The sequence below is a fragment of the Schistocerca cancellata genome, chromosome 8, assembly GCF_023864275.1.
Source record: "Schistocerca cancellata isolate TAMUIC-IGC-003103 chromosome 8, iqSchCanc2.1, whole genome shotgun sequence".
Lineage (NCBI taxonomy): Eukaryota > Metazoa > Arthropoda > Insecta > Orthoptera > Acrididae > Schistocerca > Schistocerca cancellata.
This window is the reverse complement of record NC_064633.1, coordinates 81,359,079-81,384,750: the sequence shown is the minus strand read 5'-3', so window position 1 is coordinate 81,384,750 and position 25,672 is coordinate 81,359,079. Positions and strand designations below refer to the sequence as shown.

Sequence of the window (25,672 nt, the reverse complement as noted above, 5' to 3'; positions counted from 1 at the left end):
CAAATCAGTTTTGTATGGCTCGTAACCCTTGTGTACAGCCCGGCTAGCTCAGTCGGTAGAGCATGAGACTCTTAATCTCAGGGTCGTGGGTTCGAGCCCCACGCTGGGCGCCTCAAAATTTTGTGTCTACGCGGATCCAACATGCGCCCCTCTCGTGAGCCTTGCGTGATGAACGTAACGGGTTACGACGATGCCTAGCTTCGGATGAATATCAGAGGAACGGTATTTGAAGCTGAAAGTAACTCTGAAATGAAATAAATTTGTTTTGGAATTTAATTTGTACATCGATATGGTGTGAGATGTGTAGGAAAGCAGCAGCTGTGCTAACGAAATGCAAATAATGGTCGCTCATGCGGTGCGTTTCGAGCTGAAGGGCTCCGATTCACTAGTCTGTAAGAACAAAGTACCCGAAAAGCGCGCTAGGAGGCGCCTCCTTAGCTCAGTGGCAGAGCGCTGGTCTAGTAAACCAGAGGTCGTGAGTTCGATCCTCACAGGAGGCAAATGAATTTTGTAACAGCCCCTCCCACCGTGGCCCTTTCGAAAAAAGCGGTCAGGGATAAAAAAAATTATGAATGGGTGCGGTATTTAAGAAATGCTCTCGCAAATGAATAGTGTGAATGGTGCTATTAAAGTGGGCACCAGACACTGCTGCTTTTGGCAGTCTCCGGTGAATGCCGACGTGAAATACTTAGTTCTTGTGATGTATTTTCTACCCCTGATAAAGACCCTCGCGATTATCATCGTCGTCGTCGGCGGCGGCGCTTTGGTAATAGCGACAACTCGCCATTGTATCACTTAAGGTGAGGTACCTTCCGCAAGCGACTGAGATGGCACTAAGCGATTGAAGCTGATTTGCCACCTCTTGTTTGATCAGCGTCGTAAGGGCTTGAATGTAACTTGCGATGGGACACAGCAAGAAGTAGCGTCGCACTTTTAGTACTAAAATTTGAGATGGAGAACTGGGTCAAAGATGGGAAATTCATTCCGCCAAGTGTACAAATGGTGAAAATGAGGTGTGTGTGGGGAAGCATATTGCGCCAGTGACCGTGTGGCCTAATGGATAAGGCGTCGGACTTCGGATCCGAAGATTGCAGGTTCGAATCCTGTCACGGTCGAGTTTTTCCTGTTCTGCAAAAGATGCATGCTGTTTTAGTGTGTTGTTTGAGTACTGCAAAACTAGTTGAAAGTAGCTGCTGTCCGCTTCCTGGCTGCAAAACCGGCGTCTACCTGAAGCACAAGCAACACAAGGGTGATCTGTAGCGAAATTTTCGGCACAGTGCCGTTCAGGAGAGTTTTTGTTGCAACTACTGCATCTGATTCAGGACCCAAGGGCTACGCCACAGGCGTCTGCGCACAGTCGAGCATGTGTGTTGAATAATGGTGCTGATAGCCACGTATCATTTCAAGCAGATTTGATGCCTTTCGGAGACAATTTTTCATTAAATAGGATTGTAGCTGATTTGTGGCAGCAGGAAATAAGCTGTAGTCAAAAGAATCTTCAATAGATGGTCGCAGGTCAAATCAGTTTTGTATGGCTCGTAACCCTTGTGTACAGCCCGGCTAGCTCAGTCGGTAGAGCATGAGACTCTTAATCTCAGGGTCGTGGGTTCGAGCCCCACGCTGGGCGCCTCAAAATTTTGTGTCTACGCGGATCCAACATGCGCCCCTCTCGTGAGCCTTGCGTGATGAACGTAACGGGTTACGACGATGCCTAGCTTCGGATGAATATCAGAGGAACGGTATTTGAAGCTGAAAGTAACTCTGAAATGAAATAAATTTGTTTTGGAATTTAATTTGTACATCGATATGGTGTGAGATGTGTAGGAAAGCAGCAGCTGTGCTAACGAAATGCAAATAATGGTCGCTCATGCGGTGCGTTTCGAGCTGAAGGGCTCCGATTCACTAGTCTGTAAGAACAAAGTACCCGAAAAGCGCGCTAGGAGGCGCCTCCTTAGCTCAGTGGCAGAGCGCTGGTCTAGTAAACCAGAGGTCGTGAGTTCGATCCTCACAGGAGGCAAATGAATTTTGTAACAGCCCCTCACACCGTGGCCCTTTCGAAAAAAGCGGTCAAGGATAAAAAAAATTATGAATGGGTGCGGTATTTAAGAAATGCTCTCGCAAATGAATAGTGTGAATGGTGCTATTAAAGTGGGCACCAGACACTGCTGCTTTTGGCAGTCTCCGGTGAATGCCGACGTGAAATACTTAGTTCTTGTGATGTATTTTCTACCCCTGATAAAGACCCTCGCGATTATCATCGTCGTCGTCGGCGGCGGCGGCGCTTTGGTAATAGCGACATCTCGCCATTGTATCACTTAAGGTGAGGTACCTTCCGCAAGCGACTGAGATGGCACTAAGCGATTGAAGCTGATTTGCCACCTCTTGTTTGATCAGCGTCATAAGGGCTTGAATGTAACTTGCGATGGGACACAGCAAGAAGTAGCGTCGCACTTTTAGTACTAAAATTTGAGATGGAGAACTGGGTCAAAGATGGGAAATTCATTCCGCCAAGTATACAAATGGTGAAAATGAGGTGTGTGTGGGGAAGCATATTGCGCCAGTGACCGTGTGGCCTAATGGATAAGGCGTCGGACTTCGGATCCGAAGATTGCAGGTTCGAATCCTGTCACGGTCGTGTTTTTCCTGTTCTGCAAAAGATGCATGCTGTTTTAGTGTGTTGTTTGAGTACTGCAAAACTAGTTGAAAGTAGCTGCTGTCCGCTTCCTGGCTGCAAAACCGGCGTCTACCTGAAGCACAAGCAACACAAGGGTGATCTGTAGCGAAATTTTCGGCACAGTGCCGTTCAGGAGAGTTTTTGTTGCAACTACTGCATCTGATTCAGGACCCAAGGGCTACGCCACAGGCGTCTGCGCACAGTCGAGCATGTGTGTTGAATAATGGTGCTGATAGCCACGTATCATTTCAAGCAGATTTGATGCCTTTCGGAGACAATTTTTCATTAAATAGGATTGTAGCTGATTTGTGGCAGCAGGAAATAAGCTGTAGTCAAAAGAATCTTCAATAGATGGTCGCAGGTCAAATCAGTATTGTATGGCTCGTAACCCTTGTGTACAGCCCGGCTAGCTCAGTCGGTACAGCATGAGACTCTTAACCTCAGGGTCGTGGGTTCGAGCCCCACGCTGGGCGGCTCAAAATTTTGTGTCTACGCGGATCCAACATGTGCCCCTCTCGTGAGCCTTGCGTGATGAACGTAACGGGTTACGACGATGCCTAGCTTCGGATGAATATCAGAGGAACGGTATTTGAAGCTGAAAGTAACTCTGAAATGAAATAAATTTGTTTTGGAATTTAATTTGTACATCGATATGGTGTGAGATGTGTAGGAAAGCAGCAGCTGTGCTAACGAAATGCAAATAATGGTCGCTCATGCGGTGCGTTTCGAGCTGAAGGGCTCCGATTCACTAGTCTGTAAGAACAAAGTACCCGAAAAGCGCGCTAGGAGGCGCCTCCTTAGCTCAGTGGCAGAGCGCTGGTCTAGTAAACCAGAGGTCGTGAGTTCGATCCTCACAGGAGGCAAATGAATTTTGTAACAGCCCCTCCCACCGTGGCCCTTTCGAAAAAAGCGGTCAAGGATAAAAAACATTATGAATGGGTGCAGTATTTAAGAAATGCTCTCGCAAATGAATAGTGTGAATGGTGCTATTAAAGTGGGCACCAGACACTGCTGCTTTTGGCAGTCTCCGGTGAATGCCGACGTGAAATACTTAGTTCTTGTGATGTATTTTCTACCCCTGATAAAGACCCTCGCGATTATCATCGTCGTCGTCGTCGTCGTCAGCGGCGGCGGCGCTTTGGTAATAGCGACAACTCGCCATTGTATCACTTAAGGTGAGGTACCTTCCGCAAGCGACTGAGATGGCACTAAGCGATTGAAGCTGATTTGCCACCTCTTGTTTGATCAGCGTCATAAGGGCTTGAATGTAACTTGCGATGGGACACAGCAAGAAGTAGCGTCGCACTTTTAGTACTAAAATTTGAGTTGGAGAACTGGGTCAAAGATGGGAAATTCATTCCGCCAAGTGTACAAATGGTGAAAATGAGGTGTGTGTGGGGAAGCATATTGCGCCAGTGACCGTGTGGCCTAATGGATAAGGCGTCGTACTTCGGATCCGAAGATTGCAGGTTCGAATCCTGTCACGGTCGAGTTTTTCCTGTTCTGCAAAAGATGCATGCTGTTTTAGTGTGTTGTTTGAGTACTGCAAAACTAGTTGAAAGTAGCTGCTGTCCGCTTCCTGGCTGCAAAACCGGCGTCTACCTGAAGCACAAGCAACACAAGGGTGATCTGTAGCGAAATTTTCGGCACAGTGCCGTTGAGGAGAGTTTTTGTTGCAACTACTGCATCTGATTCAGGACCCAAGGGCTACGCCACAGGCGTCTGCGCACAGTCGAGCATGTGTGTTGAATAATGGTGCTGATAGCCACGTATCATTTCAAGCAGATTTGATGCCTTTCGGAGACAATTTTTCATTAAATAGGATTGTAGCTGATTTGTGGCAGCAGGAAATAAGCTGTAGTCAAAAGAATCTTCAATAGATGGTCGCAGGTCAAATCAGTTTTGTATGGCTCGTAACCCTTGTGTACAGCCCGGCTAGCTCAGTCGGTAGAGCATGAGACTCTTAATCTCAGGGTCGTGGGTTCGAGCCCCACGCTGGGCGCCTCAAAATTTTGTGTCTACGCGGATCCAACATGCGCCCCTCTCGTGAGCCTTGCGTGATGAACGTAACGGGTTACGACGATGCCTAGCTTCGGATGAATATCAGAGGAACGGTATTTGAAGCTGAAAGTAACTCTGAAATGAAATAAATTTGTTTTGGAATTTAATTTGTACATCGATATGGTGTGAGATGTGTAGGAAAGCAGCAGCTGTGCTAACGAAATGCAAATAATGGTCGCTCATGCGGTGCGTTTCGAGCTGAAGGGCTCCGATTCACTAGTCTGTAAGAACAAAGTACCCGAAAAGCGCGCTAGGAGGCGCCTCCTTAGCTCAGTGGCAGAGCGCTGGTCTAGTAAACCAGAGGTCGTGAGTTCGATCCTCACAGGAGGCAAATGAATTTTGTAACAGCCCCTCCCACCGTGGCCCTTTCGAAAAAAGCGGTCAAGGATAAAAAAAATTATGAATGGGTGCGGTATTTAAGAAATGCTCTCGCAAATGAATAGTGTGAATGGTGCTATTAAAGTGGGCACCAGACACTGCTGCTTTTGGCAGTCTCCGGTGAATGCCGACGTGAAATACTTAGTTCTTGTGATGTATTTTCTACCCCTGATAAAGACCCTCGCGATTATCATCGTCGTCGTCGGCGGCGGCGCTTTGGTAATAGCGACAACTCGCCATTGTATCACTTAAGGTGAGGTACCTTCCGCAAGCGACTGAGATGGCACTAAGCGATTGAAGCTGATTTGCCACCTCTTGTTTGATCAGCGTCGTAAGGGCTTGAATGTAACTTGCGATGGGACACAGCAAGAAGTAGCGTCGCACTTTTAGTACTAAAATTTGAGATGGAGAACTGGGTCAAAGATGGGAAATTCATTCCGCCAAGTGTACAAATGGTGAAAATGAGGTGTGTGTGGGGAAGCATATTGTGCCAGTGACCGTGTGGCCTAATGGATAAGGCGTCGGACTTCGGATCCGAAGATTGCAGGTTCGAATCCTGTCACGGTCGAGTTTTTCCTGTTCTGCAAAAGATGCATGCTGTTTTAGTGTGTTGTTTGAGTACTGCAAAACTAGTTGAAAGTAGCTGCTGTCCGCTTCCTGGCTGCAAAACCGGCGTCTACCTGAAGCACAAGCAACACAAGGGTGATCTGTAGCGAAATTTTCGGCACAGTGCCGTTCAGGAGAGTTTTTGTTGCAACTACTGCATCTGATTCAGGGCCCAAGGGCTACGCCACAGGCGTCTGCGCACAGTCGAGCATGTGTGTTGAATAATGGTGCTGATAGCCACGTATCATTTCAAGCAGATTTGATGCCTTTCGGAGACAATTTTTCATTAAATAAGATTGTAGCTGATTTGTGGCAGCAGGAAATAAGCTGTAGTCAAAAGAATCTTCAATAGATGGTCGCAGGTCAAATCAGTATTGTATGGCTCGTAACCCTTGTGTACAGCCCGGCTAGCTCAGTCGGTAGAGCATGAGACTCTTAATCTCAGGGTCGTGGGTTCGAGCCCCACGCTGGGCGCCGCAGAATTTTGTGTCTACGCGGATCCAACATGCGCCCCTCTCGTGAGCATTGCGTGATGAACGTAACGGGTTACGACGATGCCTAGCTTCGGATGAATATCAGAGGAACGGTATTTGAAGCTGAAAGTAACTCTGAAATGAAATAAATTTGTTTTGGAATTTAATTTGTACATCGATATGGTGTGAGATGTGTAGGAAAGCAGCAGCTGTGCTAACGAAATGCAAATAATGGTCGCTCATGCGGTGCGTTTCGAGCTGAAGGGCTCCGATTGACTAGTCTGTAAGAACAAAGTACCCGAAAAGCGCGCTAGGAGGCGCCTCCTTAGCTCAGTGGCAGAGCGCTGGTCTAGTAAACCAGAGGTCGTGAGTTCGATCCTCACAGGAGGCAAATTATGAATGGGTGCGGTATTTAAGAAATGCTCTCGCAAATGAATAGTGTGAATGGTGCTATTAAAGTGGGCACCAGACACTGCTGCTTTTGGCAGTCTCCGGTGAATGCCGACGTGAAATACTTAGTTCTTGTGATGCATTTTCTACCCCTGATAAAGACCCTCGCGATTATCATCGTCGGCGGCGGCGGCGGCGCTTTGGTAATAGCGACAACTCGCCATTGTATCACTTAAGGTGAGGTACCTTCCGCAAGCGACTGAGATGGCACTAAGCGATTGAAGCTGATTTGCCACCTCTTGTTTGATCAGCGTCATAAGGGCTCGAATGTAACTTGCGATGGGACACAGCAAGAAGTAGCGTCGCACTTTTAGTACTAAAATTTGAGTTGGAGAACTGGGTCAAAGATGGGAAATTCATTCCGCCAAGTGTACAAATGGTGAAAATGAGGTGTGTGTGGGGAAGCATATTGCGCCAGTGACCGTGTGGCCTAATGGATAAGGCGTCGGACTTCGGATCCGAAGATTGCAGGTTCGAATCCTGTCACGGTCGAGTTTTTCCTGTTCTGCAAAAGATGCATGCTGTTTTAGTGTGTTGTTTGAGTACTGCAAAACTAGTTGAAAGTAGCTGCTGTCCGCTTCCTGGCTGCAAAACCGGCGTCTACCTGAAGCACAAGCAACACAAGGGTGATCTGTAGCGAAATTTTCGGCACAGTGCCGTTCAGGAGAGTTTTTGTTGCAACTACTGCATCTGATTCAGGACCCAAGGGCTACGCCACAGGCGTCTGCGCACAGTCGAGCATGTGTGTTGAATAATGGTGCTGATAGCCACGTATCATTTCAAGCAGATTTGATGCCTTTCGGAGACAATTTTTCATTAAATAGGATTGTAGCTGATTTGTGGCAGCAGGAAATAAGCTGTAGTCAAAAGAATCTTCAATAGATGGTCGCAGGTCAAATCAGTTTTGTATGGCTCGTAACCCTTGTGTACAGCCCGGCTAGCTCAGTCGGTAGAGCATGAGACTCTTAATCTCAGGGTCGTGGGTTCGAGCCCCACGCTGGGCGCCTCAAAATTTTGTGTCTACGCGGATCCAACATGCGCCCCTCTCGTGAGCCTTGCGTGATGAACGTAACGGGTTACGACGATGCCTAGCTTCGGATGAATATCAGAGGAACGGTATTTGAAGCTGAAAGTAACTCTGAAATGAAATAAATTTGTTTTGGAATTTAATTTGTACATCGATATGGTGTGAGATGTGTAGGAAAGCAGCAGCTGTGCTAACGAAATGCAAATAATGGTCGCTCATGCGGTGCGTTTCGAGCTGAAGGGCTCCGATTCACTAGTCTGTAAGAACAAAGTACCCGAAAAGCGCGCTAGGAGGCGCCTCCTTAGCTCAGTGGCAGAGCGCTGGTCTAGTAAACCAGAGGTCGTGAGTTCGATCCTCACAGGAGGCAAATGAATTTTGTAACAGCCCCTCCCACCGTGGCCCTTTCGAAAAAAGCGGTCAAGGATAAAAAACATTATGAATGGGTGCGGTATTTAAGAAATGCTCTCGCAAATGAATAGTGTGAATGGTGCTATTAAAGTGGGCACCAGACACTGCTGCTTTTGGCAGTCTCCGGTGAATGCCGACGTGAAATACTTAGTTCTTGTGATGTATTTTCTACCCCTGATAAAGACCCTCGCGATTATCATCGTCGTCGTCGTCGTCGTCAGCGGCGGCGGCGCTTTGGTAATAGCGACAACTCGCCATTGTATCACTTAAGGTGAGGTACATTCCGCAAGCGACTGAGATGGCACTAAGCGATTGAAGCTGATTTGCCACCTCTTGTTTGATCAGCGTCATAAGGGCTTGAATGTAACTTGCGATGGGACACAGCAAGAAGTAGCGTCGCACTTTTAGTACTAAAATTTGAGATGGAGAACTGGGTCAAAGATGGGAAATTCATTCCGCCAAGTGTACAAATGGTGAAAATGAGGTGTGTGTGGGGAAGCATATTGCGCCAGTGACCGTGTGGCCTAATGGATAAGGCGTCGGACTTCGGATCCGAAGATTGCAGGTTCGAATCCTGTCACGGTCGAGTTTTTCCTGTTCTGCAAAAGATGCATGCTGTTTTAGTGTGTTGTTTGAGTACTGCAAAACTAGTTGAAAGTAGCTGCTGTCCGCTTCCTGGCTGCAAAACCGGCGTCTACCTGAAGCACAAGCAACACAAGGGTGATCTGTAGCGAAATTTTCGGCACAGTGCCGTTCAGGAGAGTTTTTGTTGCAACTACTGCATCTGATTCAGGACCCAAGGGCTACGCCACAGGCGTCTGCGCACAGTCGAGCATGTGTGTTGAATAATGGTGCTGATAGCCACGTATCATTTCAAGCAGATTTGATGCCTTTCGGAGACAATTTTTCATTAAATAGGATTGTAGCTGATTTGTGGCAGCAGGAAATAAGCTGTAGTCAAAAGAATCTTCAATAGATGGTCGCAGGTCAAATCAGTATTGTATGGCTCGTAACCCTTGTGTACAGCCCGGCTAGCTCAGTCGGTAGAGCATGAGACTCTTAATCTCAGGGTCGTGGGTTCGAGCCCCACGCTGGGCGGCTCAAAATTTTGTGTCTACGCGGATCCAACATGCGCCCCTCTCGTGAGCCTTGCGTGATGAACGTAACGGGTTACGACGATGCCTAGCTTCGGATGAATATCAGAGGAACGGTATTTGAAGCTGAAAGTAACTCTGAAATGAAATAAATTTGTTTTGGAATTTAATTTGTACATCGATATGGTGTGAGATGTGTAGGAAAGCAGCAGCTGTGCTAACGAAATGCAAATAATGGTCGCTCATGCGGTGCGTTTCGAGGTGAAGGGCTCCGATTCACTAGTCTGTAAGAACAAAGTACCCGAAAAGCCCGCTAGGAGGCGCCTCCTTAGCTCAGTGGCAGAGCGCTGGTCTAGTAAACCAGAGGTCGTGAGTTCGATCCTCACAGGAGGCAAATGAATTTTGTAACAGCCCCTCCCACGTGGCCCTTTCGAAAAAAGCGGTCAAGGATAAAAAAAATTATGAATGGGTGCGGTATTTAAGAAATGCTCTCGCAAATGAATAGTGTGAATGGTGCTATTAAAGTGGGCACCAGACACTGCTGCTTTTGGCAGTCTCCGGTGAATGCCGACGTGAAATACTTAGTTCTTGTGATGTATTTTCTACCCCTGATAAAGACCCTCGCGATTATCATCGTCGTCGTCGTCGTCGTCAGCGGCGGCGGCGCTTTGGTAATAGCGACAACTCGCCATTGTATCACTTAAGGTGAGGTACATTCCGCAAGCGACTGAGATGGCACTAAGCGATTGTAGCTGATTTGCCACCTCTTGTTTGATCAGCGTCATAAGGGCTTGAATGTAACTTGCGATGGGACACAGCAAGAAGTAGCGTCGCACTTTTAGTACTAAAATTTGAGATGGAGAACTGGGTCAAAGATGGGAAATTCATTCCGCCAAGTGTACAAATGGTGAAAATGAGGTGTGTGTGGGGAAGCATATTGCGCCAGTGACCGTGTGGCCTAATGGATAAGGCGTCGGACTTCGGATCCGAAGATTGCAGGTTCGAATCCTGTCACGGTCGAGTTTTTCCTGTTCTGCAAAAGATGCATGCTGTTTTAGTGTGTTGTTTGAGTACTGCAAAACTAGTTGAAAGTAGCTGCTGTCCGCTTCCTGGCTGCAAAACCGGCGTCTACCTGAAGCACAAGCAACACAAGGGTGATCTGTAGCGAAATTTTCGGCACAGTGCCGTTCAGGAGAGTTTTTGTTGCAACTACTGCATCTGATTCAGGACCCAAGGGCTACGCCACAGGCGTCTGCGCACAGTCGAGCATGTGTGTTGAATAATGGTGCTGATAGCCACGTATCATTTCAAGCAGATTTGATGCCTTTCGGAGACAATTTTTCATTAAATAGGATTGTAGCTGATTTGTGGCAGCAGGAAATAAGCTGTAGTCAAAAGAATCTTCAATAGATGGTCGCAGGTCAAATCAGTATTGTATGGCTCGTAACCCTTGTGTACAGCCCGGCTAGCTCAGTCGGTAGAGCATGAGACTCTTAATCTCAGGGTCGTGGGTTCGAGCCCCACGCTGGGCGGCTCAAAATTTTGTGTCTACGCGGATCCAACATGCGCCCCTCTCGTGAGCCTTGCGTGATGAACGTAACGGGTTACGACGATGCCTAGCTTCGGATGAATATCAGAGGAACGGTATTTGAAGCTGAAAGTAACTCTGAAATGAAATAAATTTGTTTTGGAATTTAATTTGTACATCGATATGGTGTGAGATGTGTAGGAAAGCAGCAGCTGTGCTAACGAAATGCAAATAATGGTCGCTCATGCGGTGCGTTTCGAGCTGAAGGGCTCCGATTGACTAGTCTGTAAGAACAAAGTACCCGAAAAGCGCGCTAGGAGGCGCCTCCTTAGCTCAGTGGCAGAGCGCTGGTCTAGTAAACCAGAGGTCGTGAGTTCGATCCTCACAGGAGGCAAATGAATTTTGTAACAGCCCCTCCCACCGTGGCCCTTTCGAAAAAAGCGGTCAAGGATAAAAAAAATTATGAATGGGTGCGGTATTTAAGAAATGCTCTCGCAAATGAATAGTGTGAATGGTGCTATTAAAGTGGGCACCAGACACTGCTGCTTTTGGCAGTCTCCGGTGAATGCCGACGTGAAATACTTAGTTCTTGTGATGTATTTTCTACCCCTGATAAAGACCCTCGCGATTATCATCGTCGTCGTCGTCGTCGTCAGCGGCGGCGGCGCTTTGGTAATAGCGACAACTCGCCATTGTATCACTTAAGGTGAGGTACATTCCGCAAGCGACTGAGATGGCACTAAGCGATTGTAGCTGATTTGCCACCTCTTGTTTGATCAGCGTCATAAGGGCTTGAATGTAACTTGCGATGGGACACAGCAAGAAGTAGCGTCGCACTTTTAGTACTAAAATTTGAGATGGAGAACTGGGTCAAAGATGGGAAATTCATTCCGCCAAGTGTACAAATGGTGAAAATGAGGTGTGTGTGGGGAAGCATATTGCGCCAGTGACCGTGTGGCCTAATGGATAAGGCGTCGGACTTCGGATCCGAAGATTGCAGGTTCGAATCCTGTCACGGTCGAGTTTTTCCTGTTCTGCAAAAGATGCATGCTGTTTTAGTGTGTTGTTTGAGTACTGCAAAACTAGTTGAAAGTAGCTGCTGTCCGCTTCCTGGCTGCAAAACCGGCGTCTACCTGAAGCACAAGCAACACAAGGGTGATCTGTAGCGAAATTTTCGGCACAGTGCCGTTCAGGAGAGTTTTTGTTGCAACTACTGCATCTGATTCAGGACCCAAGGGCTACGCCACAGGCGTCTGCGCACAGTCGAGCATGTGTGTTGAATAATGGTGCTGATAGCCACGTATCATTTCAAGCAGATTTGATGCCTTTCGGAGACAATTTTTCATTAAATAGGATTGTAGCTGATTTGTGGCAGCAGGAAATAAGCTGTAGTCAAAAGAATCTTCAATAGATGGTCGCAGGTCAAATCAGTATTGTATGGCTCGTAACCCTTGTGTACAGCCCGGCTAGCTCAGTCGGTAGAGCATGAGACTCTTAATCTCAGGGTCGTGGGTTCGAGCCCCACGCTGGGCGGCTCAAAATTTTGTGTCTACGCGGATCCAACATGCGCCCCTCTCGTGAGCCTTGCGTGATGAACGTAACGGGTTACGACGATGCCTAGCTTCGGATGAATATCAGAGGAACGGTATTTGAAGCTGAAAGTAACTCTGAAATGAAATAAATTTGTTTTGGAATTTAATTTGTACATCGATATGGTGTGAGATGTGTAGGAAAGCAGCAGCTGTGCTAACGAAATGCAAATAATGGTCGCTCATGCGGTGCGTTTCGAGCTGAAGGGCTCCGATTCACTAGTCTGTAAGAACAAAGTACCCGAAAAGCGCGCTAGGAGGCGCCTCCTTAGCTCAGTGGCAGAGCGCTGGTCTAGTAAACCAGAGGTCGTGAGTTCGATCCTCACATGAGGCAAATGAATTTTGTAACAGCCCCTCCCACCGTGGCCCTTTCGAAAAAAGCGGTCAAGGATAAAAAAAATTATGAATGGGTGCGGTATTTAAGAAATGCTCTCGCAAATGAATAGTGTGAATGGTGCTATTAAAGTGGGCACCAGACACTGCTGCTTTTGGCAGTCTCCGGTGAATGCCGACGTGAAATACTTAGTTCTTGTGATGTATTTTCTACCCCTGATAAAGACCCTCGCGATTATCATCGTCGTCGTCGGCGGGGGCGCTTTGGTAATAGCGACAACTCGCCATTGTATCACTTAAGGTGAGGCGGCGGCGGCGGCGCTTTGGTAATAGCGACAACTCGCCATTGTATCACTTAAGGTGAGGTACCCTCCGCAAGCGACTGAGATGGCACTAAGCGATTGAAGCTGATTTGCCACCTCTTGTTTGATCAGCGTCATAAGGGCTTGAATGTAACTTGCGATGGGACACAGCAAGAAGTAGCGTCGCACTTTTAGTACTAAAATTTGAGATGGAGAACTGGGTCAAAGATGGGAAATTCATTCCGCCAAGTGTACAAATGGTGAAAATGAGGTGTGTGTGGGGAAGCATATTGCGCCAGTGACCGTGTGGCCTAATGGATAGGGCGTCGGACTTCGGATCCGAAGATTGCAGGTTCGAATCCTGTCACGGTCGAGTTTTTCCTGTTCTGCAAAAGATGCATGCTGTTTTAGTGTGTTGTTTGAGTACTGCAAAACTAGTTGAAAGTAGCTGCTGTCCGCTTCCTGGCTGCAAAACCGGCGTCTACCTGAAGCACAAGCAACACAAGGGTGATCTGTAGCGAAATTTTCGGCACAGTGCCGTTCAGGAGAGTTTTTGTTGCAACTACTGCATCTGATTCAGGACCCAAGGGCTACGCCACAGGCGTCTGCGCACAGTCGAGCATGTGTGTTGAATAATGGTGCTGATAGCCACGTATCATTTCAAGCAGATTTGATGCCTTTCGGAGACAATTTTTCATTAAATAGGATTGTAGCTGATTTGTGGCAGCAGGAAATTAGCTGTAGTCAAAAGAATCTTCAATAGATGGTCGCAGGTCAAATCAGTATTGTATGGCTCGTAACCCTTGTGTACAGCCCAGCTAGCTCAGTTGGTAGAGCATGAGACTCTTAATCTCAGGGTCGTGGGTTCGAGCCCCACGCTGGGCGGCTCAAAATTTTGTGTCTACCCGGATCCAACATGCGCCCCTCTCGTGAGCCTTGCGTGATGAACGTAACGGGTTACGACGATGCCTAGCTTCGGATGAATATCAGAGGAACGGTATTTGAAGCTGAAAGTAACTCTGAAATGAAATAAATTTGTTTTGGAATTTAATTTGTACATCGATATGGTGTGAGATGTGTAGGAAAGCAGCAGCTGTGCTAACGAAATGCAAATAATGGTCGCTCATGCGGTGCGTTTCGAGCTGAAGGGCTCCGATTCACTAGTCTGTAAGAACAAAGTACCCGAAAAGCGCGCTAGGAGGCGCCTCCTTAGCTCAGTGGCAGAGCGCTGGTCTAGTAAACCAGAGGTCGTGAGTTCGATCCTCACAGGAGGCAAATGAATTTTGGAACAGCCCCTCCCACCGTGGCCCTTTCGAAAAAAGCGGTCAAGGATAAAAAAAATTATGAATGGGTGCGGTATTTGAGAAATGCTCTCGCAAATGAATAGTGTGAATGGTGCTATTAAAGTGGGCACCAGACACTGCTGCTTTTGGCAGTCTCCGGTGAATGCCGACGTGAAATACTTAGTTCTTGTGATGTATTTTCTACCCCTGATAAAGACCCTCGCGATTATCATCGTCGTCGTCGGCGGCGGCGCTTTGGTAATAGCGACAACTCGCCATTGTATCACTTAAGGTGAGGTACCTTCCGCAAGCGACTGAGATGGCACTAAGCGATTGAAGCTGATTTGCCACCTCTTGTTTGATCAGCGTCATAAGGGCTTGAATGTAACTTGCGATGGGACACAGCAAGAAGTAGCGTCGCACTTTTAGTACTAAAATTTGAGATGGAGAACTGGGTCAAAGATGGGAAATTCATTCCGCCAAGTGTACAAATGGTGAAAATGAGGTGTGTGTGGGGAAGCATATTGCGCCAGTGACCGTGTGGCCTAATGGATAAGGCGTCGGACTTCGGATCCGAAGATTGCAGGTTCGAATCCTGTCACGGTCGAGTTTTTCCTGTTCTGCAAAAGATGCATGCTGTTTTAGTGTGTTGTTTGAGTACTGCAAAACTAGTTGAAAGTAGCTGCTGTCCGCTTCCTGGCTGCAAAACCGGCGTCTACCTGAAGCACAAGCAACACAAGGGTGATCTGTAGCGAAATTTTCGGCACAGTGCCGTTCAGGAGAGTTTTTGTTGCAACTACTGCATCTGATTCAGGACCCAAGGGCTACGCCACAGGCGTCTGCGCACAGTCGAGCATGTGTGTTGAATAATGGTGCTGATAGCCACGTATCATTTCAAGCAGATTTGATGCCTTTCGGAGACAATTTTTCATTAAATAGGATTGTAGCTGATTTGTGGCAGCAGGAAATAAGCTGTAGTCAAAAGAATCTTCAATAGATGGTCGCAGGTCAAATCAGTATTGTATGGCTCGTAACCCTTGTGTACAGCCCGGCTAGCTCAGTCGGTAGAGCATGAGACTCTTAATCTCAGGGTCGTGGGTTCGAGCCCCACGCTGGGCGGCTCAAAATTTTGTGTCTACGCGGATCCAACATGCGCCCCTCTCGTGAGCCTTGCGTGATGAACGTAACGGGTTACGACGATGCCTAGCTTCGGATGAATATCAGAGGAACGGTATTTGAAGCTGAAAGTAACTCTGAAATGAAATAAATTTGTTTTGGAATTTAATTTGTACATCGATATGGTGTGAGATGTGTAGGAAAGCAGCAGCTGTGCTAACGAAATGCAAATAATGGTCGCTCATGCGTTGCGTTTCGAGCTGAAGGGCTCCGATTCACTAGTCTGTAAGAACAAAGTACCCGAAAAGCGCGCTAGGAGGCGCCTCCTTAGCTCAGTGGCAGAGCGCTGGTCTAGTAAACCAGAGGTCGTGAGTTCGATCCTCACATGAGGCAAATGAATTTTGTAACAGCCCCTCCCACCGTGGCCCTTTCGAAAAAAGCGGTCAAGGATAAAAAAAATTATGAATGGGTGCGGTATTTAAGAAATGCTCTCGCAAATGAATAGTGTGAATGGTGCTATTAAAGTGGGCACCAGACACTGCTGCTTTTGGCAGTCTCCGGTGAATGCCGACGTGAAATACTTAGTTCTTGTGATGTATTTTCTACCCCTGATAAAGACCCTCGCGATTATCATCGTCGTCGTCGGCGGGGGCGCTTTGGTAATAGCGACAACTCGCCATTGTATCACTTAAGGTGAGGCGGCGGCGGCGGCGCTTTGGTAATAGCGACAACTCGCCATTGTTTCACTTAAGGTGAGGTACCTTCCGCAAGCGACTGAGATGGCACTAAGCGATTGAAGCTGATTTGCCACCTCTTGTTTGATCAGCGTCATAAGGGCTTGAATGTAACTTGCGATGGGACACAGCAAGAAGTAGCGTCGCACTTTTAGTACTAAAATTTGAGATGGAGATCTGGGTCAAAGATGGGAAATTCATTCCGCCAAGTGTACAAATGGTGAAAATGAGGTGTGTGTGGGGAAGCATATTGCGCCAGTGACCGTGTGGCCTAATGGATAGGGCGTCGGACTTCGGATCCGAAGATTGCAGGTTCGAATCCTGTCACGGTCGAGTTTTTCCTGTTCTGCAAAAGATGCATGCTGTTTTAGTGTGTTGTTTGAGTACTGCAAAACTAGTTGAAAGTAGCTGCTGTCCGCTTCCTGGCTGCAAAACCGGCGTCTACCTGAAGCACAAGCAACACAAGGGTGATCTGTAGCGAAATTTTCGGCACAGTGCCGTTCAGGAGAGTTTTTGTTGCAACTACTGCATCTGATTCAGGACCCAAGGGCTACGCCACAGGCGTCTGCGCACAGTCGAGCATGTGTGTTGAATAATGGTGCTGATAGCCACGTATCATTTCAAGCAGATTTGATGCCTTTCGGAGACAATTTTTCATTAAATAGGATTGTAGCTGATTTGTGGCAGCAGGAAATTAGCTGTAGTCAAAAGAATCTTCAATAGATGGTCGCAGGTCAAATCAGTATTGTATGGCTCGTAACCCTTGTGTACAGCCCAGCTAGCTCAGTTGGTAGAGCATGAGACTCTTAATCTCAGGGTCGTGGGTTCGAGCCCCACGCTGGGCGGCTCAAAATTTTGTGTCTACCCGGATCCAACATGCGCCCCTCTCGTGAGCCTTGCGTGATGAACGTAACGGGTTACGACGATGCCTAGCTTCGGATGAATATCAGAGGAACGGTATTTGAAGCTTAAAGTAACTCTGAAATGAAATAAATTTGTTTTGGAATTTAATTTGTACATCGATATGGTGTGAGATGTGTAGGAAAGCAGCAGCTGTGCTAACGAAATGCAAATAATGGTCGCTCATGCGGTGCGTTTCGAGCTGAAGGGCTCCGATTCACTAGTCTGTAAGAACAAAGTACCCGAAAAGCGCGCTAGGAGGCGCCTCCTTAGCTCAGTGGCAGAGCGCTGGTCTAGTAAACCAGAGGTCGTGAGTTCGATCCTCACAGGAGGCAAATGAATTTTGGAACAGCCCCTCCCACCGTGGCCCTTTCGAAAAAAGCGGTCAAGGATAAAAAAAATTATGAATGGGTGCGGTATTTGAGAAATGCTCTCGCAAATGAATAGTGTGAATGGTGCTATTAAAGTGGGCACCAGACACTGCTGCTTTTGGCAGTCTCCGGTGAATGCCGACGTGAAATACTTAGTTCTTGTGATGTATTTTCTACCCCTGATAAAGACCCTCGCGATTATCATCGTCGTCGTCGGCGGCGGCGCTTTGGTAATAGCGACAACTCGCCATTGTATCACTTAAGGTGAGGTACCTTCCGCAAGCGACTGAGATGGCACTAAGCGATTGAAGCTGATTTGCCACCTCTTGTTTGATCAGCGTCATAAGGGCTTGAATGTAACTTGCGATGGGACACAGCAAGAAGTAGCGTCGCACTTTTAGTACTAAAATTTGAGATGGAGAACTGGGTCAAAGATGGGAAATTCATTCCGCCAAGTGTACAAATGGTGAAAATGAGGTGTGTGTGGGGAAGCATATTGCGCCAGTGACCGTGTGGCCTAATGGATAAGGCGTCGGACTTCGGATCCGAAGATTGCAGGTTCGAATCCTGTCACGGTCGAGTTTTTCCTGTTCTGCAAAAGATGCATGCTGTTTTAGTGTGTTGTTTGAGTACTGCAAAACTAGTTGAAAGTAGCTGCTGTCCGCTTCCTGGCTGCAAAACCGGCGTCTACCTGAAGCACAAGCAACACAAGGGTGATCTGTAGCGAAATTTTCGGCACAGTGCCGTTCAGGAGAGTTTTTGTTGCAACTACTGCATCTGATTCAGGACCCAAGGGCTACGCCACAGGCGTCTGCGCACAGTCGAGCATGTGTGTTGAATAATGGTGCTGATAGCCACGTATCATTTCAAGCAGATTTGATGCCTTTCGGAGACAATTTTTCATTAAATAGGATTGTAGCTGATTTGTGGCAGCAGGAAATAAGCTGTAGTCAAAAGAATCTTCAATAGATGGTCGCAGGTCAAATCAGTATTGTATGGCTCGTAACCCTTGTGTACAGCCCGGCTAGCTCAGTCGGTAGAGCATGAGACTCTTAATCTCAGGGTCGTGGGTTCGAGCCCCACGCTGGGCGCCTCAAAATTTTGTGTCTACGCGGATCCAACATGCGCCCCTCTCGTGAGCCTTGCGTGATGAACGTAACGGGTTACGACGATGCCTAGCTTCGGATGAATATCAGAGGAACGGTATTTGAAGCTGAAAGTAACTCTGAAATGAAATAAATTTGTTTTGGAATTTAATTTGTACATCGATATGGTGTGAGATGTGTAGGAAAGCAGCAGCTGTGCTAACGAAATGCAAATAATGGTCGCTCATGCGGTGCGTTTCGAGCTGAAGGTCTCCGATTCACTAGTCTGTAAGAACAAAGTACCCGAAAAGCGCGCTAGGAGGCGCCTCCTTAGCTCAGTGGCAGAGCGCTTGTCTGGTAAACCAGAGGTCGTGAGTTCGATCCTCACAGGAGGCAAATGAATTTTGTAACAGCCCCTCCCACCGTGGCCCTTTCGAAAAAAGCGGTCAAGGATAAAAAAAATTATGAATGGGTGCGGTATTTAAGAAATGCTCTCGCAAATGAATAGTGTGAGTGGTGCTATTAAAGTGGGCACCAGACACTGCTGCTTTTGGCAGTCTCCGGTGAATGCCGACGTGAAATACTTAGTTCTTGTGATGTATTTTCTACCCCTGATAAAGACCCTCGCGATTATCATCGTCGTCGTCGGCGGCGGCGCTTTGGTAATAGCGACAACTCGCCATTGTATCACTTAAGGTGAGGTACCTTCCGCAAGCGACTGAGATGGCACTAAGCGATTGAAGCTGATTTGCCACCTCTTGTTTGATCAGCGTCATAAGGGCTTGAATGTAACTTGCGATGGGACACAGCAAGAAGTAGCGTCGCACTTTTAGTACTAAAATTTGAGATGGAGAACTGGGTCAAAGATGGGAAATTCATTCCGCCAAGTGTACAAATGGTGAAAATGAGGTGTGTGTGGGGAAGCATATTGCGCCAGTGACCGTGTGGCCTAATGGATAAGGCGTCGGACTTCGGATCCGAAGATTGCAGGTTCGAATCCTGTCACGGTCGAGTTTTTCCTGTTCTGCCAAAGATGCATGCTGTTTTAGTGTGTTGTTTGAGTACTGCAAAACTAGTTGAAAGTAGCTGCTGTCCGCTTCCTGGCTGCAAAACCGGCGTCTACCTGAAGCACAAGCAACACAAGGGTGATCTGTAGCGAAATTTTCGGCACAGTGCCGTTCAGGAGAGTTTTTGTTGCAACTACTGCATCTGATTCAGGACCCAAGGGCTACGCCACAGGCGTCTGCGCACAGTCGAGCATGTGTGTTGAATAATGGTGCTGATAGCCACGTATCATTTCAAGCAGATTTGATGCCTTTCGGAGACAATTTTTCATTAAATAGGATTGTAGCTGATTTGAGGCAGCAGGAAATAAGCTGTAGTCAAAAGAATCTTCAATAGATGGTCGCAGGTCAAATCAGTATTGTATGGCTCGTAACCCTTCTGTACAGCCCGGCTAGCTCAGTTGGTAGAGCATGAGACTCTTAATCTCAGGGTCGTGGGTTCGAGCCCCACGCTGGGCGGCTCAAAATTTTGTGTCTACGCGGATCCAACATGCGCCCCTCTCGTGAGCCTTGCGTGATGAACGTAACGGGTTACGACGATGCCTAGCTTCGGATGAATATCAGAGGAACGGTATTTGAAGCTGAAAGTAACTCTGAAATGAAATAAATTTGTTTTGGAATTTAATTTGTACATCGATATGGTGTGAGATGTGTAGGAAAGCAGCAGCTGTGCTAACGAAATGCAAATAATGGTCGCTCATGCGGTGCGTTTCGAGCTGAAGGGCTCCGATTCACTAGTCTGTAAGAACAAAGTACCCGAAAAGCGCGGTAGGAGGCGCCTCCTTAGCTCAGTGGCAGAGCGCTGGTCTAGTAAACCAGAGGTCGTGAGTTCGATCCTCACAGGAGGCAAATGAATTTTGTAACAGCCCCTCCCACCGTGGCCCTTTCGAAAAAAGCGGTCAAGGATAAAAAAAATTATGAATGGGTGCGGTATTTAAGAAATGCTCTCGCAAATGAATAGTGTGAATGGTGCTATTAAAGTGGGCACCAGACACTGCTGCTTTTGGCAGTCTCCGGTGAATGCCGACGTGAAATACTTAGTTCTTGTGATGTATTTTCTACCCCTGATAAAGACCCTCGCGATTATCATCGTCGTCGTCGGCGGCGGCGGCGGCGGCGGCGCTTTGGTAATAGCGACAACTCGCCATTGTATCACTTAAGGTGAGGTACCTTCCGCAAGCGACTGAGATGGCACTAAGCGATTGAAGCTGATTTGCCACCTCTTGTTTGATCAGCGTCATAAGGGCTTGAATGTAACTTGCGATGGGACACAGCAAGAAGTAGTGTCGCACTTTTAGTACTAAAATTTGAGATGGAGAACTGGGTCAAAGATGGGAAATTCATTCCGCCAAGTGTACAAATGGTGAAAATGAGGTGTGTGTGGGGAAGCATATTGCGCCAGTGACCGTGTGGCCTAATGGATAAGGCGTCGGACTTCGGATCCGAAGATTGCAGGTTCGAATCCTGTCACGGTCGAGTTTTTCCTGTTCTGCAAAAGATGCATGCTGTTTTAGTGTGTTGTTTGAGTACTGCAAAACTAGTTGAAAGTAGCTGCTGTCCGCTTCCTGGCTGCAAAACCGGCGTCTACCTGAAGCACAAGCAACACAAGGGTGATCTGTAGCGAAATTTTCGGCACAGTGCCGTTCAGGAGAGTTTTTGTTGCAACTACTGCATCTGATTCAGGACCCCAAGGGCTACGCCACAGGCGTCTGCGCACAGTCGAGCATGTGTGTTGAATAATGGTGCTGATAGCCACGTATCATTTCAAGCAGATTTGATGCCTTTCGGAGACAATTTTTCATTAAATAGGATTGTAGCTGATTTGTGGCAGCAGGAAATAAGCTGTAGTCAAAAGAATCTTCAATAGATGGTCGCAGGTCAAATCAGTATTGTATGGCTCGTAACCCTTGTGTACAGCCCGGCTAGCTCAGTCGGTAGAGCATGAGACTCTTAATCTCAGGGTCGTGGGTTCGAGCCCCACGCTGGGCGGCTCAAAATTTTGTGTCTACGCGGATCCAACATGCGCCCCTCTCGTGAGCCTTGCGTGATGAACGTAACGGGTTACGACGATGCCTAGCTTCGGATGAATATCAGAGGAACGGTATTTGAAGCTGAAAGTAACTCTGAAATGAAATAAATTTGTTTTGGAATTTAATTTGTACATCGATATGGTGTGAGATGTGTAGGAAAGCAGCAGCTGTGCTAACGAAATGCAAATAATGGTCGCTCATGCGGTGCGTTTCGAGCTGAAGGGCTCCGATTCACTAGTCTGTAAGAACAAAGTACCCGAAAAGCGCGCTAGGAGGCGCCTCCTTAGCTCAGTGGCAGAGCGCTGGTCTAGTAAACCAGAGGTCGTGAGTTCGATCCTCACAGGAGGCAAATGAATTTTGTAACAGCCCCTCCCACCGTGGCCCTTTCGAAAAAAGCGGTCAAGGATAAAAAAAATTATGAATGGGTGCGGTATTTAAGAAATGCTCTCGCAAATGAATAGTGTGAATGGTGCTATTAAAGTGGGCACCAGACACTGCTGCTTTTGGCAGTCTCCGGTGAATGCCGACGTGAAATACTTAGTTCTTGTGATGTATTTTCTACCCCTGATAAAGACCCTCGCGATTATCATCGTCGTCGTCGTCGTCGGCGGCGGCGGCGGCGCTTTGGTAATAGCGACAACTCGCCATTGTATCACTTAAGGTGAGGTACCTTCCGCAAGCGACTGAGATGGCACTAAGCGATTGAAGCTGATTTGCCACCTCTTGTTTGATCAGCGTCATAAGGGCTTGAATGTAACTTGCGATGGGACACAGCAAGAAGTAGTGTCGCACTTTTAGTACTAAAATTTGAGATGGAGAACTGGGTCAAAGATGGGAAATTCATTCCGCCAAGTGTACAAATGGTGAAAATGAGGTGTGTGTGGGGAAGCATATTGCGCCAGTGACCGTGTGGCCTAATGGATAAGGCGTCGGACTTCGGATCCGAAGATTGCAGGTTCGAATCCTGTCACGGTCGAGTTTTTCCTGTTCTGCAAAAGATGCATGCTGTTTTAGTGTGTTGTTTGAGTACTGCAAAACTAGTTGAAAGTAGCTGCTGTCCGCTTCCTGGCTGCAAAACCGGCGTCTACCTGAAGCACAAGCAACACAAGGGTGATCTGTAGCGAAATTTTCGGCACAGTGCCGTTCAGGAGAGTTTTTGTTGCAACTACTGCATCTGATTCAGGACCCCAAGGGCTACGCCACAGGCGTCTGCGCACAGTCGAGCATGTGTGTTGAATAATGGTGCTGATAGCCACGTATCATTTCAAGCAGATTTGATGCCTTTCGGAGACAATTTTTCATTAAATAGGATTGTAGCTGATTTGTGGCAGCAGGAAATAAGCTGTAGTCAAAAGAATCTTCAATAGATGGTCGCAGGTCAAATCAGTATTGTATGGCTCGTAACCCTTGTGTACAGCCCGGCTAGCTCAGTCGGTAGAGCATGAGACTCTTAATCTCAGGGTCGTGGGTTCGAGCCCCACGCTGGGCGGCTCAAAATTTTGTGTCTACGCGGTTCCAACATGCACCCCTCTCGTGAGCCTTGCGTGATGAACGTAACGGGTTACGACGATGCCTAGCTTCGGATGAATATCAGAGGAACGGTATTTGAAGCTGAAAGTAACTCTGAAATGAAATAAATTTGTTTTGGAATTTAATTTGTACATCGATATGGTGTGAGATGTGTAGGAAAGCAGCAGCTGTGCTAACGAAATGCAAATAATGGTCGCTCATGCGGTGCGTTTCGAGCTGAAGGGCTCCGATTCACTAGTCTGTAAGAACAAAGTACCCGAAAAGCGCGCTAGGAGGCGCCTCCTTAGCTCAGTGGCAGAGCGCTGGTCTAGTAAACCAGAGGTCGTGAGTTCGATCCTCACAGGAGGCAAATGAATTTTGTAACAGCCCCTCCCACCGTGGCCCTTTCGAAAAAAGCGGTCAAGGATAAAAAAAATTATGAATGGGTGCGGTATTTAAGAAATGCTCTCGCAAATGAATAGTGTGAATGGTGCTATTAAAGTGGGCACCAGACACTGCTGCTTTTGGCAGTCTCCGGTGAATGCCGACGTGAAATACTTAGTTCTTGTGATGTATTTTCTACCCCTGATAAAGACCCTCGCGATTATCATCGTCGTCGTCGTCGTCGGCGGCGGCGGCGGCGCTTTGGTAATAGCGACAACTCGCCATTGTATCACTTAAGGTGAGGTACCTTCCGCAAGCGACTGAGATGGCACTAAGCGATTGAAGCTGATTTGCCACCTCTTGTTTGATCAGCGTCATAAGGGCTTGAATGTAACTTGCGATGGGACACAGCAAGAAGTAGCGTCGCACTTTTAGTACTAAAATTTGAGATGGAGAACTGGGTCAAAGATGGGAAATTCATTCCGCCAAGTGTACAAATGGTGAAAATGAGGTGTGTGTGGGGAAGCATATTGCGCCAGTGACCGTGTGGCCTAATGGATAAGGCGTCGGACTTCGGATCCGAAGATTGCAGGTTCGAATCCTGTCACGGTCGAGTTTTTCCTGTTCTGCAAAAGATGCATGCTGTTTTAGTGTGTTGTTTGAGTACTGCAAAACTAGTTGAAAGTAGCTGCTGTCCGCTTCCTGGCTGCAAAACCGGCGTCTACCTGAAGCACAAGCAACACAAGGGTGATCTGTAGCGAAATTTTCGGCACAGTGCCGTTCAGGAGAGTTTTTGTTGCAACTACTGCATCTGATTCAGGACCCCAAGGGCTACGCCACAAGCGTCTGCGCACAGTCGAGCATGTGTGTTGAATAATGGTGCTGATAGCCACGTATCATTTCAAGCAGATTTGATGCCTTTCGGAGACAATTTTTCATTAAATAGGATTGTAGCTGATTTGTGGCAGCAGGAAATAAGCTGTAGTCAAAAGAATCTTCAATAGATGGTCGCAGGTCAAATCAGTATTGTATGGCTCGTAACCCTTGTGTACAGCCCGGCTAGCTCAGTCGGTAGAGCATGAGACTCTTAATCTCAGGGTCGTGGGTTCGAGCCCCACGCTGGGCGGCTCAAAATTTTGTGTCTACGCGGATCCAACATGCACCCCTCTCGTGAGCCTTGCGTGATGAACGTAACGGGTTACGACGATGCCTAGCTTCGGATGAATATCAGAGGAACGGTATTTGAAGCTGAAAGTAACTCTGAAATGAAATAAATTTGTTTTGGAATTTAATTTGTACATCGATATGGTGTGAGATGTGTAGGAAAGCAGCAGCTGTGCTAACGAAATGCAAATAATGGTCGCTCATGCGGTGCGTTTCGAGCTGAAGGGCTCCGATTCACTAGTCTGTAAGAACAAAGTACCCGAAAAGCGCGCTAGGAGGCGCCTCCTTAGCTCAGTGGCAGAGCGCTGGTCTAGTAAACCAGAGGTCGTGAGTTCGATCCTCACAGAAGGCAAATGAATTTTGTAACAGCCCCTCCCACCGTGGCCCTTTCGAAAAAAGCGGTCAAGGATAAAAAAAATTATGAATGGGTGCGGTATTTAAGAAATGCTCTCGCAAATGAATAGTGTGAATGGTGCTATTAAAGTGGGCACCAGACACTGCTGCTTTTGGCAGTCTCCGGTGAATGCCGACGTGAAATACTTAGTTCTTGTGATGTATTTTCTACCCCTGATAAAGACCCTCGCGATTATCATCGTCGTCGTCGGCGGCGGCGGCGCTTTGGTAATAGCGACAACTCGCCATTGTATCACTTAAGGTGAGGTACCTTCCGCAAGCGACTGAGATGGCACTAAGCGATTGAAGCTGATTTGCCACCTCTTGTTTGATCAGCGTCATAAGGGCTTGAATGTAACTTGCGATGGGACACAGCAAGAAGTAGCGTCGCACTTTTAGTACTAAAATTTGAGATGGAGAACTGGGTCAAAGATGGGAAATTCATTCCGCCAAGTGTACAAATGGTGAAAATGAGGTGTGTGTGGGGAAGCATATTGCGCCAGTGACCGTGTGGCCTAATGGATAAGGCGTCGGACTTCGGATCCGAAGATTGCAGGTTCGAATCCTGTCACGGTCGAGTTTTTCCTGTTCTGCAAAAGATGCATGCTGTTTTAGTGTGTTGTTTGAGTACTGCAAAACTAGTTGAAAGTAGCTGCTGTCCGCTTCCTGGCTGCAAAACCGGCGTCTACCTGAAGCACAAGCAACACAAGGGTGAT

At 47.4% G+C, this 25,672-nt stretch overlaps 51 non-coding genes across 51 annotated transcripts; all 51 read left to right on the top strand.

Moving 5' to 3' along the window:
- Positions 1-37: 37 nt before the first annotated feature.
- Positions 38-110, top strand: Trnak-cuu (transfer RNA lysine (anticodon CUU)). Its single transcript has one exon. It is a non-coding gene; the product is annotated as a tRNA-Lys (tRNA).
- A 318-nt stretch (positions 111-428) lies between these two features.
- Trnat-agu (transfer RNA threonine (anticodon AGU)) lies at positions 429-500 on the top strand. The gene has a single exon. It is a non-coding gene; the product is annotated as a tRNA-Thr (tRNA).
- Positions 501-1,042: 542 nt separating this feature from the next.
- Positions 1,043-1,115, top strand: Trnar-ucg (transfer RNA arginine (anticodon UCG)). The gene has a single exon. It is a non-coding gene; the product is annotated as a tRNA-Arg (tRNA).
- A 439-nt stretch (positions 1,116-1,554) lies between these two features.
- On the top strand, positions 1,555-1,627 carry Trnak-cuu (transfer RNA lysine (anticodon CUU)). The gene has a single exon. It is a non-coding gene; the product is annotated as a tRNA-Lys (tRNA).
- Positions 1,628-1,945: 318 nt separating this feature from the next.
- On the top strand, positions 1,946-2,017 carry Trnat-agu (transfer RNA threonine (anticodon AGU)). Its single transcript has one exon. It is a non-coding gene; the product is annotated as a tRNA-Thr (tRNA).
- Positions 2,018-2,562: 545 nt separating this feature from the next.
- Trnar-ucg (transfer RNA arginine (anticodon UCG)) lies at positions 2,563-2,635 on the top strand. The gene has a single exon. It is a non-coding gene; the product is annotated as a tRNA-Arg (tRNA).
- Positions 2,636-3,074: 439 nt separating this feature from the next.
- Positions 3,075-3,147, top strand: Trnak-cuu (transfer RNA lysine (anticodon CUU)). Its single transcript has one exon. It is a non-coding gene; the product is annotated as a tRNA-Lys (tRNA).
- A 318-nt stretch (positions 3,148-3,465) lies between these two features.
- Positions 3,466-3,537, top strand: Trnat-agu (transfer RNA threonine (anticodon AGU)). Its single transcript has one exon. It is a non-coding gene; the product is annotated as a tRNA-Thr (tRNA).
- Positions 3,538-4,091: 554 nt separating this feature from the next.
- Positions 4,092-4,164, top strand: Trnar-ucg (transfer RNA arginine (anticodon UCG)). Its single transcript has one exon. It is a non-coding gene; the product is annotated as a tRNA-Arg (tRNA).
- A 439-nt stretch (positions 4,165-4,603) lies between these two features.
- Trnak-cuu (transfer RNA lysine (anticodon CUU)) lies at positions 4,604-4,676 on the top strand. The gene has a single exon. It is a non-coding gene; the product is annotated as a tRNA-Lys (tRNA).
- A 318-nt stretch (positions 4,677-4,994) lies between these two features.
- On the top strand, positions 4,995-5,066 carry Trnat-agu (transfer RNA threonine (anticodon AGU)). Its single transcript has one exon. It is a non-coding gene; the product is annotated as a tRNA-Thr (tRNA).
- Positions 5,067-5,608: 542 nt separating this feature from the next.
- Positions 5,609-5,681, top strand: Trnar-ucg (transfer RNA arginine (anticodon UCG)). The gene has a single exon. It is a non-coding gene; the product is annotated as a tRNA-Arg (tRNA).
- A 439-nt stretch (positions 5,682-6,120) lies between these two features.
- On the top strand, positions 6,121-6,193 carry Trnak-cuu (transfer RNA lysine (anticodon CUU)). Its single transcript has one exon. It is a non-coding gene; the product is annotated as a tRNA-Lys (tRNA).
- A 318-nt stretch (positions 6,194-6,511) lies between these two features.
- Positions 6,512-6,583, top strand: Trnat-agu (transfer RNA threonine (anticodon AGU)). The gene has a single exon. It is a non-coding gene; the product is annotated as a tRNA-Thr (tRNA).
- A 478-nt stretch (positions 6,584-7,061) lies between these two features.
- Trnar-ucg (transfer RNA arginine (anticodon UCG)) lies at positions 7,062-7,134 on the top strand. The gene has a single exon. It is a non-coding gene; the product is annotated as a tRNA-Arg (tRNA).
- Positions 7,135-7,573: 439 nt separating this feature from the next.
- Positions 7,574-7,646, top strand: Trnak-cuu (transfer RNA lysine (anticodon CUU)). Its single transcript has one exon. It is a non-coding gene; the product is annotated as a tRNA-Lys (tRNA).
- A 318-nt stretch (positions 7,647-7,964) lies between these two features.
- Positions 7,965-8,036, top strand: Trnat-agu (transfer RNA threonine (anticodon AGU)). The gene has a single exon. It is a non-coding gene; the product is annotated as a tRNA-Thr (tRNA).
- A 554-nt stretch (positions 8,037-8,590) lies between these two features.
- Positions 8,591-8,663, top strand: Trnar-ucg (transfer RNA arginine (anticodon UCG)). Its single transcript has one exon. It is a non-coding gene; the product is annotated as a tRNA-Arg (tRNA).
- A 439-nt stretch (positions 8,664-9,102) lies between these two features.
- Trnak-cuu (transfer RNA lysine (anticodon CUU)) lies at positions 9,103-9,175 on the top strand. Its single transcript has one exon. It is a non-coding gene; the product is annotated as a tRNA-Lys (tRNA).
- Positions 9,176-9,493: 318 nt separating this feature from the next.
- Trnat-agu (transfer RNA threonine (anticodon AGU)) lies at positions 9,494-9,565 on the top strand. Its single transcript has one exon. It is a non-coding gene; the product is annotated as a tRNA-Thr (tRNA).
- Positions 9,566-10,118: 553 nt separating this feature from the next.
- Positions 10,119-10,191, top strand: Trnar-ucg (transfer RNA arginine (anticodon UCG)). The gene has a single exon. It is a non-coding gene; the product is annotated as a tRNA-Arg (tRNA).
- A 439-nt stretch (positions 10,192-10,630) lies between these two features.
- On the top strand, positions 10,631-10,703 carry Trnak-cuu (transfer RNA lysine (anticodon CUU)). Its single transcript has one exon. It is a non-coding gene; the product is annotated as a tRNA-Lys (tRNA).
- A 318-nt stretch (positions 10,704-11,021) lies between these two features.
- Positions 11,022-11,093, top strand: Trnat-agu (transfer RNA threonine (anticodon AGU)). Its single transcript has one exon. It is a non-coding gene; the product is annotated as a tRNA-Thr (tRNA).
- Positions 11,094-11,647: 554 nt separating this feature from the next.
- Positions 11,648-11,720, top strand: Trnar-ucg (transfer RNA arginine (anticodon UCG)). The gene has a single exon. It is a non-coding gene; the product is annotated as a tRNA-Arg (tRNA).
- Positions 11,721-12,159: 439 nt separating this feature from the next.
- Trnak-cuu (transfer RNA lysine (anticodon CUU)) lies at positions 12,160-12,232 on the top strand. Its single transcript has one exon. It is a non-coding gene; the product is annotated as a tRNA-Lys (tRNA).
- A 318-nt stretch (positions 12,233-12,550) lies between these two features.
- Trnat-agu (transfer RNA threonine (anticodon AGU)) lies at positions 12,551-12,622 on the top strand. Its single transcript has one exon. It is a non-coding gene; the product is annotated as a tRNA-Thr (tRNA).
- A 601-nt stretch (positions 12,623-13,223) lies between these two features.
- On the top strand, positions 13,224-13,296 carry Trnar-ucg (transfer RNA arginine (anticodon UCG)). Its single transcript has one exon. It is a non-coding gene; the product is annotated as a tRNA-Arg (tRNA).
- Positions 13,297-13,735: 439 nt separating this feature from the next.
- On the top strand, positions 13,736-13,808 carry Trnak-cuu (transfer RNA lysine (anticodon CUU)). The gene has a single exon. It is a non-coding gene; the product is annotated as a tRNA-Lys (tRNA).
- A 318-nt stretch (positions 13,809-14,126) lies between these two features.
- Positions 14,127-14,198, top strand: Trnat-agu (transfer RNA threonine (anticodon AGU)). Its single transcript has one exon. It is a non-coding gene; the product is annotated as a tRNA-Thr (tRNA).
- Positions 14,199-14,740: 542 nt separating this feature from the next.
- Positions 14,741-14,813, top strand: Trnar-ucg (transfer RNA arginine (anticodon UCG)). Its single transcript has one exon. It is a non-coding gene; the product is annotated as a tRNA-Arg (tRNA).
- Positions 14,814-15,252: 439 nt separating this feature from the next.
- Positions 15,253-15,325, top strand: Trnak-cuu (transfer RNA lysine (anticodon CUU)). Its single transcript has one exon. It is a non-coding gene; the product is annotated as a tRNA-Lys (tRNA).
- Positions 15,326-15,643: 318 nt separating this feature from the next.
- Trnat-agu (transfer RNA threonine (anticodon AGU)) lies at positions 15,644-15,715 on the top strand. Its single transcript has one exon. It is a non-coding gene; the product is annotated as a tRNA-Thr (tRNA).
- Positions 15,716-16,316: 601 nt separating this feature from the next.
- Positions 16,317-16,389, top strand: Trnar-ucg (transfer RNA arginine (anticodon UCG)). The gene has a single exon. It is a non-coding gene; the product is annotated as a tRNA-Arg (tRNA).
- A 439-nt stretch (positions 16,390-16,828) lies between these two features.
- Trnak-cuu (transfer RNA lysine (anticodon CUU)) lies at positions 16,829-16,901 on the top strand. The gene has a single exon. It is a non-coding gene; the product is annotated as a tRNA-Lys (tRNA).
- A 318-nt stretch (positions 16,902-17,219) lies between these two features.
- Trnat-agu (transfer RNA threonine (anticodon AGU)) lies at positions 17,220-17,291 on the top strand. The gene has a single exon. It is a non-coding gene; the product is annotated as a tRNA-Thr (tRNA).
- A 542-nt stretch (positions 17,292-17,833) lies between these two features.
- Trnar-ucg (transfer RNA arginine (anticodon UCG)) lies at positions 17,834-17,906 on the top strand. The gene has a single exon. It is a non-coding gene; the product is annotated as a tRNA-Arg (tRNA).
- Positions 17,907-18,345: 439 nt separating this feature from the next.
- On the top strand, positions 18,346-18,418 carry Trnak-cuu (transfer RNA lysine (anticodon CUU)). The gene has a single exon. It is a non-coding gene; the product is annotated as a tRNA-Lys (tRNA).
- Positions 18,419-18,736: 318 nt separating this feature from the next.
- On the top strand, positions 18,737-18,808 carry Trnat-ggu (transfer RNA threonine (anticodon GGU)). Its single transcript has one exon. It is a non-coding gene; the product is annotated as a tRNA-Thr (tRNA).
- A 542-nt stretch (positions 18,809-19,350) lies between these two features.
- Trnar-ucg (transfer RNA arginine (anticodon UCG)) lies at positions 19,351-19,423 on the top strand. Its single transcript has one exon. It is a non-coding gene; the product is annotated as a tRNA-Arg (tRNA).
- Positions 19,424-19,862: 439 nt separating this feature from the next.
- Positions 19,863-19,935, top strand: Trnak-cuu (transfer RNA lysine (anticodon CUU)). The gene has a single exon. It is a non-coding gene; the product is annotated as a tRNA-Lys (tRNA).
- A 318-nt stretch (positions 19,936-20,253) lies between these two features.
- Positions 20,254-20,325, top strand: Trnat-agu (transfer RNA threonine (anticodon AGU)). Its single transcript has one exon. It is a non-coding gene; the product is annotated as a tRNA-Thr (tRNA).
- A 554-nt stretch (positions 20,326-20,879) lies between these two features.
- Trnar-ucg (transfer RNA arginine (anticodon UCG)) lies at positions 20,880-20,952 on the top strand. The gene has a single exon. It is a non-coding gene; the product is annotated as a tRNA-Arg (tRNA).
- Positions 20,953-21,392: 440 nt separating this feature from the next.
- Positions 21,393-21,465, top strand: Trnak-cuu (transfer RNA lysine (anticodon CUU)). Its single transcript has one exon. It is a non-coding gene; the product is annotated as a tRNA-Lys (tRNA).
- Positions 21,466-21,783: 318 nt separating this feature from the next.
- Trnat-agu (transfer RNA threonine (anticodon AGU)) lies at positions 21,784-21,855 on the top strand. Its single transcript has one exon. It is a non-coding gene; the product is annotated as a tRNA-Thr (tRNA).
- Positions 21,856-22,409: 554 nt separating this feature from the next.
- On the top strand, positions 22,410-22,482 carry Trnar-ucg (transfer RNA arginine (anticodon UCG)). Its single transcript has one exon. It is a non-coding gene; the product is annotated as a tRNA-Arg (tRNA).
- A 440-nt stretch (positions 22,483-22,922) lies between these two features.
- Trnak-cuu (transfer RNA lysine (anticodon CUU)) lies at positions 22,923-22,995 on the top strand. Its single transcript has one exon. It is a non-coding gene; the product is annotated as a tRNA-Lys (tRNA).
- A 318-nt stretch (positions 22,996-23,313) lies between these two features.
- Positions 23,314-23,385, top strand: Trnat-agu (transfer RNA threonine (anticodon AGU)). The gene has a single exon. It is a non-coding gene; the product is annotated as a tRNA-Thr (tRNA).
- A 554-nt stretch (positions 23,386-23,939) lies between these two features.
- Positions 23,940-24,012, top strand: Trnar-ucg (transfer RNA arginine (anticodon UCG)). The gene has a single exon. It is a non-coding gene; the product is annotated as a tRNA-Arg (tRNA).
- Positions 24,013-24,452: 440 nt separating this feature from the next.
- Positions 24,453-24,525, top strand: Trnak-cuu (transfer RNA lysine (anticodon CUU)). Its single transcript has one exon. It is a non-coding gene; the product is annotated as a tRNA-Lys (tRNA).
- Positions 24,526-24,843: 318 nt separating this feature from the next.
- Positions 24,844-24,915, top strand: Trnat-agu (transfer RNA threonine (anticodon AGU)). The gene has a single exon. It is a non-coding gene; the product is annotated as a tRNA-Thr (tRNA).
- A 545-nt stretch (positions 24,916-25,460) lies between these two features.
- Positions 25,461-25,533, top strand: Trnar-ucg (transfer RNA arginine (anticodon UCG)). The gene has a single exon. It is a non-coding gene; the product is annotated as a tRNA-Arg (tRNA).
- The last annotated feature ends 139 nt before the right edge of the window (positions 25,534-25,672 follow it).